Raw genomic sequence first — 15,737 nt, forward strand, 5'->3', positions numbered from 1 at the left:
GTAATAAATGTTATTTGCAGTTAACAATTTTCTTTTTTCTTTATTACAATATTTATGGCAAGACTAGGTATATACAAAGAGTTCGGGTCATATTCATTCTATAGGAAATTACTTTAAATATATTTTCCACCAAATGCTCTCTAAGATGAATGTTATTCAGAGTAATTTAGGACTGGCTTTAAACTTTAGTGTATAAAATTTATTATGCTTGTTGTCGTTTAATAACCTCCACAATTATAGCTATGTTCTATTCTGCACTTCTTATCCAGTAAACGTAGCTAATGAAAGAAGATCATTCATACATTAATATATGGTTTACTTATAGCGAAATGTAAATAGATTAACAAATCTTCGAGTTGTAATTACTTGACGAGACGTTTATCACATGCTCTATGTAATTTGGTGTAAATTGGATGCGTATAATGGAGCAAATAGGAACGGAACTCTAATCAGGTCCGATTTCCGATTTCCAACTCGAACTGGTTCTCACAAACTCAATCGTTAATGCATCCACAAGATTGTCCTTTGAAAGTTGCACGTTCGGTATCCTCTAGCAAAAAGAATACTCATAAAGGTTGCATAAAAGAACAATTTTTTGCAATACCCATACGAAACCGGAACCGAAACGTTGCAATTGTGAAACGAAACAGTTTTTCAATCTCGGTACAAATGGTGGAACATTTACAAAGCTTAGAGGGAACACCGCACAAATGGTCCGCAGGTGTTGTTCTATTGAAAAAAGATACAAATCACCCCTTTCTTTTGATTTTCATGACAAATTGGTAAACGTGGATGTTATGTTGTTAGTTTCCCACCTAGCAAGAGAATGTTTTAAGATGAGTTATGTTTATACGCTATAATAGACCTTAGAAATAAACTTAAAACATAAATAAAATAAATATGAGAAACCAGAGCGTTTGAGAATTCTATAACATTAGATGATGAAAGTAGATGAAGATATTGAAACTTACCTACCTAATTATAGGCTTGATGTTATAACGCTGCAGAAATCCAAATCATTAGCTTATGGTTTTGTTTAGGTCTGCAGCCAAAACCTGAAACAATAAAAGTATAATATAAGTATATACTTGTATATGAATGGTTTAAATGTCAATCAATTATTCGTAACACTTTCGCAATACATTCATCACTCATAATATTTACTATCTTCTAAAAGCTCTATTACAAGCATTATTATGCTTCGATAAAGGATATTCACGTTTAAGGCCTCATAAAACAGACCTTCATAAATGAGAGTTTATGTACCCTCGTAATTCATGATCTTTCTTACTACTAACTACGCGAGTATTTCTTGTCTGTAAACATTAAGAGCAAAGCATAAAAGTTTACGGCTGCCGCACCAATTTTCAAGAACACGCTTGAAATACAATTGTCTCCTTATATACAAGATTCAATTACGGGAAGAAAGTTTAAATTCGTATCAGATAGCTTACGCTTTCATCGTGCAGGAGTCAGACGTCGCCCGCATTAGATCAGCGATATAACTTTTCCGGGCGAAACGAACTTTAAAACAAAGCGCACAGAAAGTCGGCCGGCACAGGTGTCCCGGGTGCTTCATACTCTAATCAAGTGGAAATGTTTGCTCGGACGGACGGGCCTACACAGGACGAGCCGCTCATTCACATGAATGCCACACGCGACCTAATGGAATTCAATTCACATGCGCCCAATATCAAACAAAAATCTCAGCTCCAACTTTTGCAAAAGTCCTTTGAGATACCTTTTTCAATTTCGCTGAAACAGACAAAAGATACTCCTAAAACACAGTCCTAAATAAGCAAGAGTAAATTATAGCCATTCGACTTAATACCTCTCAGTTAGTACACGGGCTTGAATAAATGCTGGTCAAACAAAACTTCAGTTTATCTCAGAGAATTGTGTTGCATGAACCCGTCTGAGCAAAATACGCAGCGATGGACGGATAGCGAGTGAACAACCGAGCATTCTTTTGTTTCCATTATGGATAAGCACAACTCGTTATGTGTAGAGCCGAGTAAACCTTTTGACATTTCGCTAAAGGGTTCATTTCGGCTGATTAATGTTGTAATTCCTTCGGTTGCACGTACAAAAAAGACAGTGGAAGCATTTATTCGTTGACGGCTCGTGAGAGAGAGAAAAATGAAGGGAATTTATCTGAAGCGTGTATCGTGGCGAGCGGCTGACGGGGATCTATTTTAATGCTGCGCTATTATACTGAGAATTGAAAACAAATGAATAAAGGCGAAAAATGGACAGCGCATGCGTATATTTTTTTATGAGAAATGAAAGCAGCATCATAAACTCAATAATAGAACGAGAAACTGATTTAGTTCGAAATGAAAAAAAAAAACATAAGATCCATTAAACGCAATGTTTATTGAGTTCATATCCCTTTTTATATTTTCGTCATTAAGTTGAAAGCAAGCGTTTTCCCCTGCAACGATATATTCAAATCGTTCCTTCTCACCGCTCCTCCAAATAACTGTCTATTTGCAATTACGCCCTCAATATAAAGTTTGCAGCGCATAGCTAAACAAGAGCACCTGCCACAAAGGCGAGCGTTAGGCTCCAGTTAACAATCTAGCTCATTAGCACAGTATTTCCTTTGCTCAGCTAGAGAAAAAATCGCGTAGATTAATTCGACTTTGCTCCTGTAATTTTTTGAACGCGTTAACGAGGTAACTCTGAGCGTACGTAACTAAGTTGCGCGTTGTAGCGACTTTGGTCGTGCCGCTTTCAGACTGCAGCGTCCTGCTTAATTTTCTTTTCAAACTCTTTAAAATTTCCATCGCTTTTAAGATTCGCTCGAAAACGCTTTGCTGTAAGAAATTATGTAGCTACTATGCAAATTCCTAAGTAATTCAGCTATTGCGCTCGGAGCCGAACTGGATTGAAGTTTATAGTCAGTTATTGCTTTTAAATTTTAACGTGAACCTTTTCAGGGGCGCATTTATATTTCGGAAGCTGCAAGGTAAAGAGAGTGGGTAATGCATTTCTACATTAAATTTTCTATATGGATGCACCTACTGATTAAAGAGATGCTACTTATATCATTATAAATTCCTTATAGACAGTGAGTAATTGACATCATTTAAGACTATTGTCCTATCTTTTAAAATAAATATTTTTATTTAGCTGCATTTCTCTAGTTTTGTCTAGTCGTATTATCTCCTTGTAAGACATAAACAAACGTGGGCGGTGGTTTATTTAGGAACCTGCAGAACATTTGTAAGAACTGGTCGGAGCTGTCATTTAATGTATCAACGATTTATAGAAGACCTGTTCTGTTGACTATTCTTGGATTAGATACACGCTTTGGTTATAAATAATATCCTTATCTCTTCTAAACTGGATATAACTTTAATAACATATTTGTATATTCGTTCAATAATATCAAAAAAGCACTTATAACTTCATTATAGTTCACCAAACAAAAAAACGCCTCCAAATTCATTAACAGTATTTTCCAAAGGGTCAAAAAGTGTTATCTCACTAATCTATTAAACCAGTCCCGTAATAAACACATTCCCTTCGAAATAAAACGAATAAACACGCAATGGCGCATTAAGAACGATTCAAAATGTCAAAACATCAGATTTCATTCCGAGAAAACAAAACTTGACGATGTTCTCAGAACGCTCGACTGCCATCTTAATAACCACTCATGTAACCCGAACTTATAATTATGCATCGGGTTTACACAATTTAATGTAAACTGTATTTAGTGCTCCGCGTTCAAATTTAATGCTCACTGGTGAGTCATAGTAATTAAATTACCAGCAACATGTTATCATTTGATATAGATTTAGACCTTTTATTAAACAATTATAAACGAAGATCAAGTTGCGAATTAGCTTTCAATCATAAAAAGCATTTTGTAGAACTCGATTTATCAGCTCTCAGCCATATTATTCAATGTTGTAATTGTAGAATAACAATACAGACAGATTAAAGCTTCGTTTATAGAATGTTAATAAGTGCTCACAACCTTATTATCACAAATAATAAACTCTAGAGGGCACAAACAGTGAAGCGATGAGAACCAAAACTCGAGAGTTATACAAATCCACTCAAACAATCTTCAAGCTTACAAGGTTTCCTATTAAACGGAACCCAATATCATCTACACGGCTTGCTCTCGAATCAAACGGACGTCAAATCAAAACGTTGTGACGGAACATGCAGGTGCGTGTCAGTAATTAAATAAACATTTAATTACATCTCAAACTAATGTATGTACGAGCATGTACCGAGAGCGTCTTCAAACACGAGATAGTCACGTTGAAGCTGAGAGCAAATAATGTCTAATCTATTTGGATTTCGGTTCACGTTGTAAACGCTAATTCGGCTGGTTTATTATTTTTATGAGTATTACAGTAAATCTGGTCGTCTTCTATGTGGGATAAGAAATGGTGTTTAGTTTTTGAATATATTTTAACTAAAAGCCTACTGGGAAATTGTAGGTACTATAGCCTTAGCGAGAACACACAACACATTAAATTATACTGTTATTATGATCACGAATAGATATTAATACAATTTGTATAAATACTTTTTTTTATGTCACAGTCGGCAATGGAGCTGGTGGGTCACCTGATGGTAAGCGCTATCACCGCCCATGAACATTTGTAGAGGCATGAGGTCCATTATAGACCTTAAGCCTCTACAAATGGATTGCCGACTTTTTGGGAATGGATTAAGAAAGGATTGGTGAGAGGAATAAAGGAAAGGACTGGGAAAGGAAGGAAAAGGATATGGGCCATATACTTCACCGATTATTGTTGATATTGTTAGTAGTTTGTATTTCATTCAGTACAATTTCCAATATAAAATTGAATACATTTGTTACCTTGCGTTTTCACACAGCGACATAGCCTGCGGTTAGCTCTAATAGTGTAATGTTATGTAGACAAGTGATATAACGGCGACCCCACCTTGCGCGTCTCACGCGATAGGGTGACTTACTGTACACTCGAGTGCAGAACTGTGTACGTTTAAATTGTGTTTATTTGTAATGATAATAGTGGAACACGGAACTCTATGTACTAGAATAGTATTGTTGTCTCGTTCGAGGATGTTTTGATGATAGATTTTGTAAAGCAAAAATAATGCTAATTACATATCAGCTTGACAAACTGACGGTTTACATAGCTTGAAGACCGATGTCAAACAACTGTGTTTGATAATCAACAACAGCTGTTTTATGTAGTACGTTTAAAAAAATTAATAACGCACAATGATGAATTTATAGGTAAACTTATACTGTACTCTATCAAGCATGCAAATTATTTAACAGAAACCCGTAATTACCTACATTGCACAGTGTAATTAAAGTTTTACTCTTTTCCTTACAACTGTACCGGGTCGGACGTAGAGTTTTTGAATTATTATTAATCATCATACGCTGCTTGCTGTACGCTTGGTTATAACGAATAAAAATGCAAAAAAAAACACATTTAATTTCAGCTAGACGAGGGGAATTGGCGCCCTCTCTAATTAATTAGATACCCACCTGCTATAAAACATACTGCATGGCCAAGTTCTTCAGTAAAAATGTTTTTCCAAATAGTTAATTACGTGTCACGAATTTGATAAGAGCGTGTTTTAAATATTTATTTTACATTTTAATTAACAGTCAGCTGTCGCAAACAGTTTTAACGCGAAACGGTTAACAATTACTAAATTTGTGTGAAATATATTCGGGTTGAGGGCACGAATCATTACATTATTGTGGTTGATATAATGTTTGTTTAATTCACATTCACATAAATTAAGAATATTACTGCGTGTTTACTTACACTGTACAGTATATACAATATCTATATTGTTTTCTAATATTATAAATGCGACAGTGTGTTTGTGTGATGTAGGATACTTTTTACAGCGGTGAAACATTCCATTGACATCTTATGACTACGTGGGTGAAGCCGCGGGTGAAATGCTAGTACACGTTTTATATATAAGAAAGTCGTTATAGTAACTCGCCTAAACGTGGCCAAGCACACATACATTTGGTAGATATAAGTATAATTAACAATATCCACCATAAAGGTTTTAAACTTTCCATTGAATTCAAGCTTTAATTTTATAATTTAGAAGATTCATTAACCATATATGTTGACACGTAATAACTGTAATACAATTTATCGTTTAAACTTATCCGAGAAAATCGATAGATTATGATAATTTAAAATAGAGTAAATGACTTTTATAATATATATCATAAGCATGTTTTCAATTATATGTACGTTTAAGAGCATCTGTCAAGTGCTTGTGGGTGGCGGGTTACATATTGCTATGGATTTTATATTTTTAACATTCATTTCAATAAATCGCTACTTAAAAATGTTGGAATCATGTAGCAATATCTCTTTCCAAACTATTGTGTGGTCGAACATTTAACGTTATGAATAATTATACCATTCTTAGTTTCTGATTCGAATAAAGAGATGCGTTGTCGCATACAATTGATATGTAAATTTAACAAAGGGAATCTGTAAGAAATTATTGTATACATAAATATATGTTTGAATTATCGATACAAACAATCTTGCTTTTGTATTTAATGATTAATCTATACACTTCTGGCTTTAAAACGAATTTTATATTATCAAAGCTCATTTTAAAACCATCTTCCCGCTTATAACCTTATAAATGGTAGTATCAAGACATTTAATAAACGTCAGATAAATGAGCAATAATCCGAAGCAGTCATTGGCCGGATCATAACCAAACATCTTCGGTAAGTCAGAGAGGAGTCACGGCGCGAATGAAAAACGACCTCCATTAAGGAAGTGAATACATTTAAAATAATCGGCTTAGTCGTCCGACGTTGACGTATATTCGTACTTATCTCATGGAGATACCGACACAGATATCCAGAACTAATCCCTTACACAAACATCTGAAAAAGACTCGGCACTCCTTGTTGGACGATCTGAGTAATTGAATGGGGTACGGCCGTCGCTTCGATTTGAACAAAAGTGTCTAATAATTTATGCTTATAATCTGACGCGCGCCGCGCTCGCAGCACTTTTATTCGTTTTTTGGAATCACTACACTCCTCTTTGTTGAATTCAGATATTAACTCCACAATGGCGGCGACAGTCACAATATTACTAGCGTGTGCGTTCTTTATCCAGTTCTTTATTCACTGTCAAGCCTCAATATTTATATGTAGCTGGATTAAACGTCAGATACTGAGAATTCTGCGGTATTTACAGAATAGGTTAGATCTCTTTAGGCTTACAATTTATTCCGGATAGCATTGAATAACTTTCTAACAAAGGAAAATCCTATTTCTAGCTAATATGATTATTTGCAAAGTTTGAAGTATAAACTAACGGTTATAGAATAATACAAAAAAACAAGAGCACGGAATTAACTTTAACGATTCATTTAAAGTTTCTGAAGAAGCATATCAGGAAATGGCCATTATTTTTTAAGGACTTCCTTTGACGACAGGCGCCATGTTTACTTTTACAAAGACGTAACTTTTAATGGAGTTACAATTATAAGACCTTGAAGACTCCACGTAAATAAATAGAAACACTTCGCCTTTTTTCTATAACATGAAAAGCTTTTTATTTTTGTTTGCATGCTGTTCGATTTTATGTGAAATAACTTTGCAATTTCGCCTCCCACTTACCGTTTGTTTAAAAGTGACATAATAACAATTTCAGAGAACGGTACGATCAACAAACACTACGAACACTAACCAATTACAAGCGCAATTGAAGTATAAACAGCAAACTACTCTGTATATTTCAATTTATTCCAGAAACATTAAAGAACAGAACAGTACAAGAGTAAAAAGTTTGGAACGAGTCGATTCAAAACTGAAAGCTGAACGAAGTTGACATAAACGTTTAAAACAAAACTTGGCAACAGTGAATACAGGTTGAAAACAAAACGGTCCAATCACATCTGCTGCAAAACCGATATTACTGGGATTGCTGACGACAAAAGTTCCCACATAAAACAGGAAGCACCGTGCGCTATGTTCACACAAAGTAACAGCTTTGCAAACGCTTTTAACTATCTACTTATGCTTCAGAAAATAACGCTACAGCTTCTCCTCGGTGCTATTTTAATTAACATTGAATTCGCAAGTTTTTTAATAAAAATAAAATATATTATGTCTATGATCTCTATGTAAATGATCTATGTCAATGAGTCTCTGATCTGTTTTAACGATATTTAATAATACAAAAGAAATATATGAAAAAAACGTTACATACTCACACGCGTCAATATTTCTCAAAAATTGTTTTTAAAGTTTACTTTAAACATCCTCTGTAGTCACTCTGAAAGACGAAACCTCACCAAGTAAATATTAAATTAAATAAAAAGCTCCTACCCAAACATCCACCGTAGCAACGTAGCCACCTACAATTTACATTGTGTGATTTGCAAAATTACAAGCCACAAGCAATTGTATTACAAATAACTACTCCACTAATGACAAGGAAAGAAACCGGAATGATAGTTCAAGCTCCGTTAATTAAGGGTATGGGTGGTGTGGTGAATGAACACAGTATAAAATGGCGGACGGGCTCAGTATTCCCGTGCCGTTTAATCAAACAAGAACCATCGATTGAACTAAAACTGTGGATGTGTCTACAATTAGAGCTTACTGCCGCGGAATAAATATGAGCTATAAACTCTGCTATGAGTTTTCTATACATTAGTATTCAATGAGCAGCGGAGTTTAAAATTTAACCCAGATATATTAATTGATAGTAACCGCCATATTTGCCGACTCAAACATAATATAGCGGCTTATCGAATTATAGTACCGGGAACAATTTTATTGAACCAACAGAGGTAACGGTTTAAAATTTCATCACACACGATGTGTAATTATTTCGAGGTAAATCATATTATAAGGGTAGGTATTTTTAATGTAATATCTTGAATCTTTATTCATGTTAACAATTTAAAACTAATTGGATTTTTACAAACATACGCCTTTAAATTAGAATTGTTTGTCATTGTGGAATACTTATAATATTTAAGCTTGCGTTTCTCCACTCACAGTCGCCTTATAAAAATATTTCCTAAGTGACTACGAAAGACGCACACGCATAGAGTGGCTTCCACGTCAACGCATTTGTATGAATTATGAGTGTATCTAAACTTGAAATAACGTTTTGACATCGCTCAGCTCTCGAGTGTCCAGCGAGTGTACAAATAAAAACAATTACAACATTTCTAAGGGAATCATATTGAAGTACGTGTCTACTTTAGTATGTTATTTGCATTAAGTTTTAAATTTAGTACTTTTAAGCTAGCATGATGTAAACTATTTTTTTTTATTTCGTATCACATAAAAGAAATGTTACTTCTATTGTAGTATCTAACAGACAATAAAGTACAAACACGTTTTATTTAAGTGTATTTAAAAAACATTATGATATAAAAGTAACATTAATCGATGCGTAGTAGAAATATCCATTAAAGCTTACTCTAAAATAGCTACCATCTCAATTCTCTTAATATCCAAAGGAGGATAATAAAATTAAATTGCCCCTCTAAAACCACGACCACACTAACGCCTCGATGGCTTGATAAACTATTAGTTTAAAAACACTGAAGACAAACGCATTTACGAAGACATAAATGCATCAAGGCGTCGCCTAAGATAGCAGCCGACGTTAGAATTTAAATATCGGTTGATCGGTTTGTTTCTTCTGTATATTTTGTTGTACGTTTAGAACACCCTCTTCCGCACCGTCAACTCTGACGAATAAGTTATTAACGCTTCAAACAGCTGCTTTATACAAATCAAAGAACCTATCACTGAACTCGCGTAGCACGCTCTCCGTCACGTCTTTATGACCCTTTTATGAGCTCGTCCATATTCCACTTTCAGAGTTCAGACACGAAGAAAACGTTTTGTATTTAATAGTGTGGATAATAACCAAAAAATCTGCAACATTATAATCGTTGCATGGGACGTGTATTTGTATAATCATATTATTAATCCCAAATTAATGTTATTCGTGTTGAATGAATCTAAAATAGTCAATACATTATGAAGCAATGCATACCTTTGATATACAAACGCAGCGAAATTACTAAAGCCAGCGAAATTTAAGCGACCTCGCAAACTCGTCAGCAATAATTCTACTTAACACTGATACACTGAGGTGAAATAGAACATTATAATTTACTATCTCATATCCACACGGTAACTTGAATTTTATGGGGGCAATTTTAAGAGCTGTTTTTCGTTACAATAAGTGGAAAACACATTTTGTCAGGTGTTTTACGTCGTTCATTTCGGCGTGCAATATCTTAGCACGCGACCCGACTTGTCATCGCGCCGGGTTGGAAGGTAAAACGAGTGGTTATAAATTATTTACAATTCCTCGCGAACGTCGAGTATTTGTCACCCCGGGCCGAGGCGGGTATTAAGATATTGCTACGTATTCCTAAGGGCCTCATTACGAGCCGGAGTGGGCACACGATACCTCTAATATTTCATTCTTAACCTTCACGAAAACCAACTAAGAAAATAGCACTCAAGAAAATGTACTTTCTTACAAATGTTTCTGTTCTAAAATAACGCTGAATGCACATAAAAGCATATCATTTATTCACCATGCAGTCCGTGGGAAAAGTTTAAAACTTCGAGCTAAATATTTGTGTTCCATCAAAAAGATCGGAATACGACTGTAAAAGATTTTATAGGCAATTAATATGATCGTTTAGATTCAATTGAACCAATTATGAATTTTTAAATGTTAAAATATTTATGGAACAAATTTTACAATGTAGACGCTAAATTGGTTCCCAAAATTAATAGAACAAGCCAACACCGTTATTTGTATTCTGACATGTTGTTTACAAGTCTTGACATGTACCCGCTCTAAAAACTCAACAAAATGGGATGATCATTAATTTAACATTTATATTAGTCAATTAAGTCATCCATCAAATGAAAAAGTATAGTCACTACGAAAAAAATGTGACTTCATCTGGTGATGCGATCGCATTGACGCCCGCAGCGTCCCTACCGCCGCTCAATTTACTTTCACAATGAGAATAATATAATAAAGTCATCACATAGCCGGGAGAAGTTATAATTTCCATTATACGAGAATTAAAGAAATGCTTTTGATGTTATCTCGAGCGTGAGTCGCGTGTGAGGAACTGAGATGAGCGTTATTAAAAAAGCACATGTGGCTCGAGATGCGTATCGCAGCGTTCGTTAATTACTTTTGACACGCAGCATATGATTCAATTATCATATGATTTATACGGAGCTTTGAGTAGGACGCGGGGGTAAACTCGGTTTATTTAAGCGTTAACTGGCCCGTTATTTCAAAGTATCGCGTTGCTGACAGATGGCGAGCCAATTCTCACAGTAGCTGCTTTTTTGGAATTTTAAACATGCTACCGAACTGTGCGGACAAACATACATAAAAAGTTTTTCAAATCTGCGGGTTCCCATCAATGTGACATGATAAAAATTCATGCTACCCCTTGCAGTGTCATTTAGTGTTAGTAACTCTTGTTAGTAACTCTAAAGTATGTATAATAATTCTCTATGCAAGTCGTAACACGCAGAAATATTTACTCGCTCAAGATTAAAATTTTGCTTTAAAAATCTGCATACTAGTTAATTACGCCCGCAGTTTATTCTTCGTTCAAACTTTATTAAATTTAACGTAGCCAAATATAACAAAAACAACGTATCCTTTGTGCACTCGGTATTCTAAACTCATAATTTATGTATAAAATCTGTTGCAAGAGCATTTTCTCATCCCATTAAGCAGATTGTCTCAAACGGATACAGTATGTAACACTATTCTAAACGCATAAATTATACTATCGCGTGCCGCATCTTAGAATTTGGGAGTTAGACACACAAAAACCCGCTTAATTGCTTAACTAATCCGTCCCTTGACCACATTAGTTAGTTCTAAATCGCTTTGTACACACAAGATCGCTGTGTATGTTCGTTGACTTTAAACTGTAGCTATAAATAAATACTAATTACAAGTAAAACATAAAGATAGCATCGCGATCCAAATTCTTAGGATTATGAAGCCGCAATGAACTGTGTCGTATGAAAAAACGTGTATACCATAAATTGTAAATCTTCCGTGACGCGTAATGGTCTTACCGGCTTATTTATTAGCGTAGCTCGTTTCGAATGAACCGTTTAATAAATATTATCACACTTTAAGTAGTCAACAAACGTGAGAAGATAGCTGTTGACCCGATTCGTGATATTTGTCTCGTTTTCGGGATTAAAATTGATCGCAGCCGAATGACAATGTCTTCTGTTTGTCGAATATGTCTTTTGTAAATAACGCAGATGGTTTATGAGTTCGCTTTGTAAGATTTAACGTCTTAGAATAATTAGTGAGGATTTAAAATAGCTCTTGAGTGTTCTTCAATAACAAAGGAGCGACCCGCCGTGGAAGTGCAAAAGGGATCTCCGTTTATTTCTAAAGAGATTTCAATGACACCACTTACGCTTGCATTTGGCAGCAGGTATTTTTTCATACATCCGGTAAATTAAAACATTGAATAGTCACAAGTGTGTATTGAAACGGGAAAGCAATCAGCGAATAACAAACAATCTTAAAACGCGCTGAGAAGAATGTACAATTTAACTATAAATCAAACGATTAGTCATTGAATATTCTTTTAAAGATGTAATGTTTTATGTGCGTTGAATCATTATATTTTATATCGAGACAATAAAAACCCTTCTTAGCACCTATATTCATCGTACAAAAACGAATTACATATAAATTGAAGAAAGTATTTAAGTATTTAACAAATAAATAGAAATATGTAAATCCTGACGAACATTTAAGAGGAACACAATTTCAAAATAAAAGTAATGCACAGCGGAATTCAATGTAAATAGTAGCCATGTAACAATGGAGTAACAAAGTCATTTAGTGGGGCAATGTCTTGGCGGGGTTCCCACATTTGCCACCACATGGCTTGCATTAAAACATCTCCGATACAGTGTATTCAATAAATCCGGATTACTTGTCACTGATATATTTTACAGCGATGGAAAAATAGAATTTCCAAAATAGTTTTACGGTCCACGAACGGTGGGTTCGTTATTCATTGGTTTCGACTAATGGTAAATTCTTTTTAAGTGGAGGAAGTGCGTGTTATTGCAGCTTATATCCCGAAGTTACCCGCTGAGACATTCGAAGCACCCGCCCGTTTTTTGTGACAGACCAACCGAGTGCCATAAATAATAGGTAGGGGTCGTGCTATGCGAGTTTTGTTATAAATTCGATGCTCTTTTGGTAGCAAAGTACGATTGAATTATGGTGATGCGTTAAGCCAGCTAACGCTGTTGGAATCCGTTTTTATTTTCTTTTCATTTCGCTAAGCCTGCACTCGTTGCATTTGTATCCTTGCTTATCCTCCAAGAGAAGATCTGTTGTTGCTTAAACTCAGTCGAATATATTGTTCTTTTTATCTTGCGTTCTTCCTGCTCGCAGTCTTGTATCGGGTTACGTTGTACTCCCAGCCATTTGAAAAAGACAACACGCAGATGGTTCGTTCGTATTGGTTTTCTCTTAAAACAGTGCACTTTTAAACCACCCGAGACTGTCAATATTCCTTCGGTACACAGAGGTGTATCGAATTCGATGTACCAGTAAAGTAAGATGAATTGGCGCTTCGCTGGATAAAGAAAATCTAACTGACAATAAATGTGTTTGTGTCTACTTAAAATACGTAAGAAATGGATTGATTTTAAATAGGCAATCGCACATTCATATATTCATTTAAATAATTGCATACGTTTATTTTATTATCTATTACGTATGATAAAGATGATTACAAATATATCATAAAGACACGAATTTTGACATAGACATAAATAAAGCTTCGCTCGTATTCTGCTTTCTCGACACACGCTTCCGGCACTTTAAGAACAAGATATGCACCGGCAACATTAAAGAGCCTTTATTTTAATACCTGTCACTGGTAGCTAAGAGCACAGAGTATAGTGTTACCCTCGGGAGTCGGTCGGTGGTCGGGCCGCGGCATGACGTGCCGCGCGCGACCGCTCGCTCAAGAGTGCCTCTCAAATTACCCCCGGATAAGTCAATCATTGGAGACGTCCATGTCCACGTCCACATTTGCCCAAAATAAAACATTGAATGTTGCGTGTGGCGCTCCTGGCATAATGCGTTGCGACAGCCGACATGTTTTGTGCGAGAAAATAAAATTGATGGCACAGGGACCGCTTCAGACTTAAATAGCTCAGTATTCGTGTTCGAGCTAAACGCTTTTGTCTATTTTATAACTGGCGTCATGTCTCCTCGACTCGCTCTTTACGTTTTCGTTTCATATTAGTTTTGCGACGGTCACTAAAATTGTTTCGAACAAAAGACTAAATTAAGGGTCGGCCGCATATTAAAACGATTGTCGCTAAAGCTGTTAAACAGTTGAAAAGGATGTAATTGGACGAGTGTTAGAGAAACCGGCAACGGGGTCCAATTTCCTGCTTTCGCCGCAGTCTTTCGACAAATAGCTCTTTGCAAATCAAACAAGGGGTCGTCTGGATCCACATATCAACATCGTATAGTTTCTCTCTCATCATCGGGCTGACCAGAGGCGTTTTCGATTATCCGCCCTCGAGAACAAAGCCTGCGACCGCACAACCAAGTCAATTACATAGTTCAACAACTCAGCCCTTATAACTTTCATGAGCTACCGCCGGAATACAGAAAAGGGTATCTGTTTTCAATACGTACGCGCGATGCGATTGACCCTTTTGAGTGTCCGCATTGACTTTTAAATTACTAATCCCGCGGGAGTAAACAGAAACAGAGCCTCGGGCGGTGCTTGTTTGCACGGTCGAGTGCACTCGCATATCTTCATTAGCCGTCATACCGAGCCGACTTCTGTTGCTTGCTCAGCACTCGTGTGGGCATTCCGAACAACGGGGTGAGAGCGAGCCGTCTAGAACTAAGTACTTGACACAAATCCTTTATTTCCACTGCAGCGCTATTCCATTCACTGTCTTCCTCGAAAGGCGGATAAGGCAATACTGCGCCCTAATTTTTACTTAAATCCAAGCCGCACTTTAAATAGTAAACAAATAAAACAGCCGCGTAATTATGTGCGCAGTAATAAAATACAACGAGCTTAACGTGTTGCATTATGCAAACATGCACATCAAATTGATAAAATCTTAAAATGCGTACGGGACTTAATTAATTGAATTAACATTTTAATCAAATCTAGTTTGTACATATAAATCGTTGTCCGGAAATAATTTAAACTAGCGGCCATTATTTCAGTCAGTACAGAAAGCGTATCTATGAATGTTTATCTAAACATCTGAATAAGAATTGTAGGGACGGTTGAACGAGGCAGGTCCGTTGGGACGCAGCCATGCGAGGCTATTTCATCTGATGGCTATATACCCCGTTTTTTACGTCAAATACACTCTACCCTTCCATGCTGAATGAATTACTTAATTTTTCCACGCTCAAGCGAACCAAGGGAGCGCAAATATCGAAATAAATTAGCGGCACCCGTTCGCATTAAAAGAATAACGATAACAAAGAACTCACACGTGCATCGCAATTCCATAGTATGGTAGCTTAAACAAATCTATACAAAATCAAACCAATCGTACAAATGCAAAAGAAATAATATGCAATGTCATCCAAATAAGAAATATTCCTAGCGCAATGTAAGTCATAATAACAGTCTAATGGAAGCTTATTTGAATA

The 15,737-nt window shown here is 35.8% G+C and overlaps 1 protein-coding gene across 2 annotated transcripts in view; it reads right to left on the reverse strand.

Annotated features, from left to right (window-relative positions):
• LOC119829313 (toll-like receptor Tollo) overlaps window positions 1-15,737 on the reverse strand; it is a 49,375-nt gene that overhangs the window by 15,059 nt on the left and 18,579 nt on the right. Inside the window, exon 2 of one of the 2 annotated variants that reach the window (XM_038351782.1) lies at window positions 976-1,055. The gene's annotated coding sequence lies outside the window, so the exon portion shown is untranslated. Of the gene's footprint in view, window positions 1-971; window positions 1,056-15,737 lie in introns of both variants that reach the window. The other variant, XM_038351783.1, reaches the window with a different exon arrangement.

Source organism: Zerene cesonia, chromosome 10 (genome assembly GCF_012273895.1).
Source record: "Zerene cesonia ecotype Mississippi chromosome 10, Zerene_cesonia_1.1, whole genome shotgun sequence".
Classification (NCBI taxonomy): Eukaryota; Metazoa; Arthropoda; class Insecta; order Lepidoptera; family Pieridae; genus Zerene; species Zerene cesonia.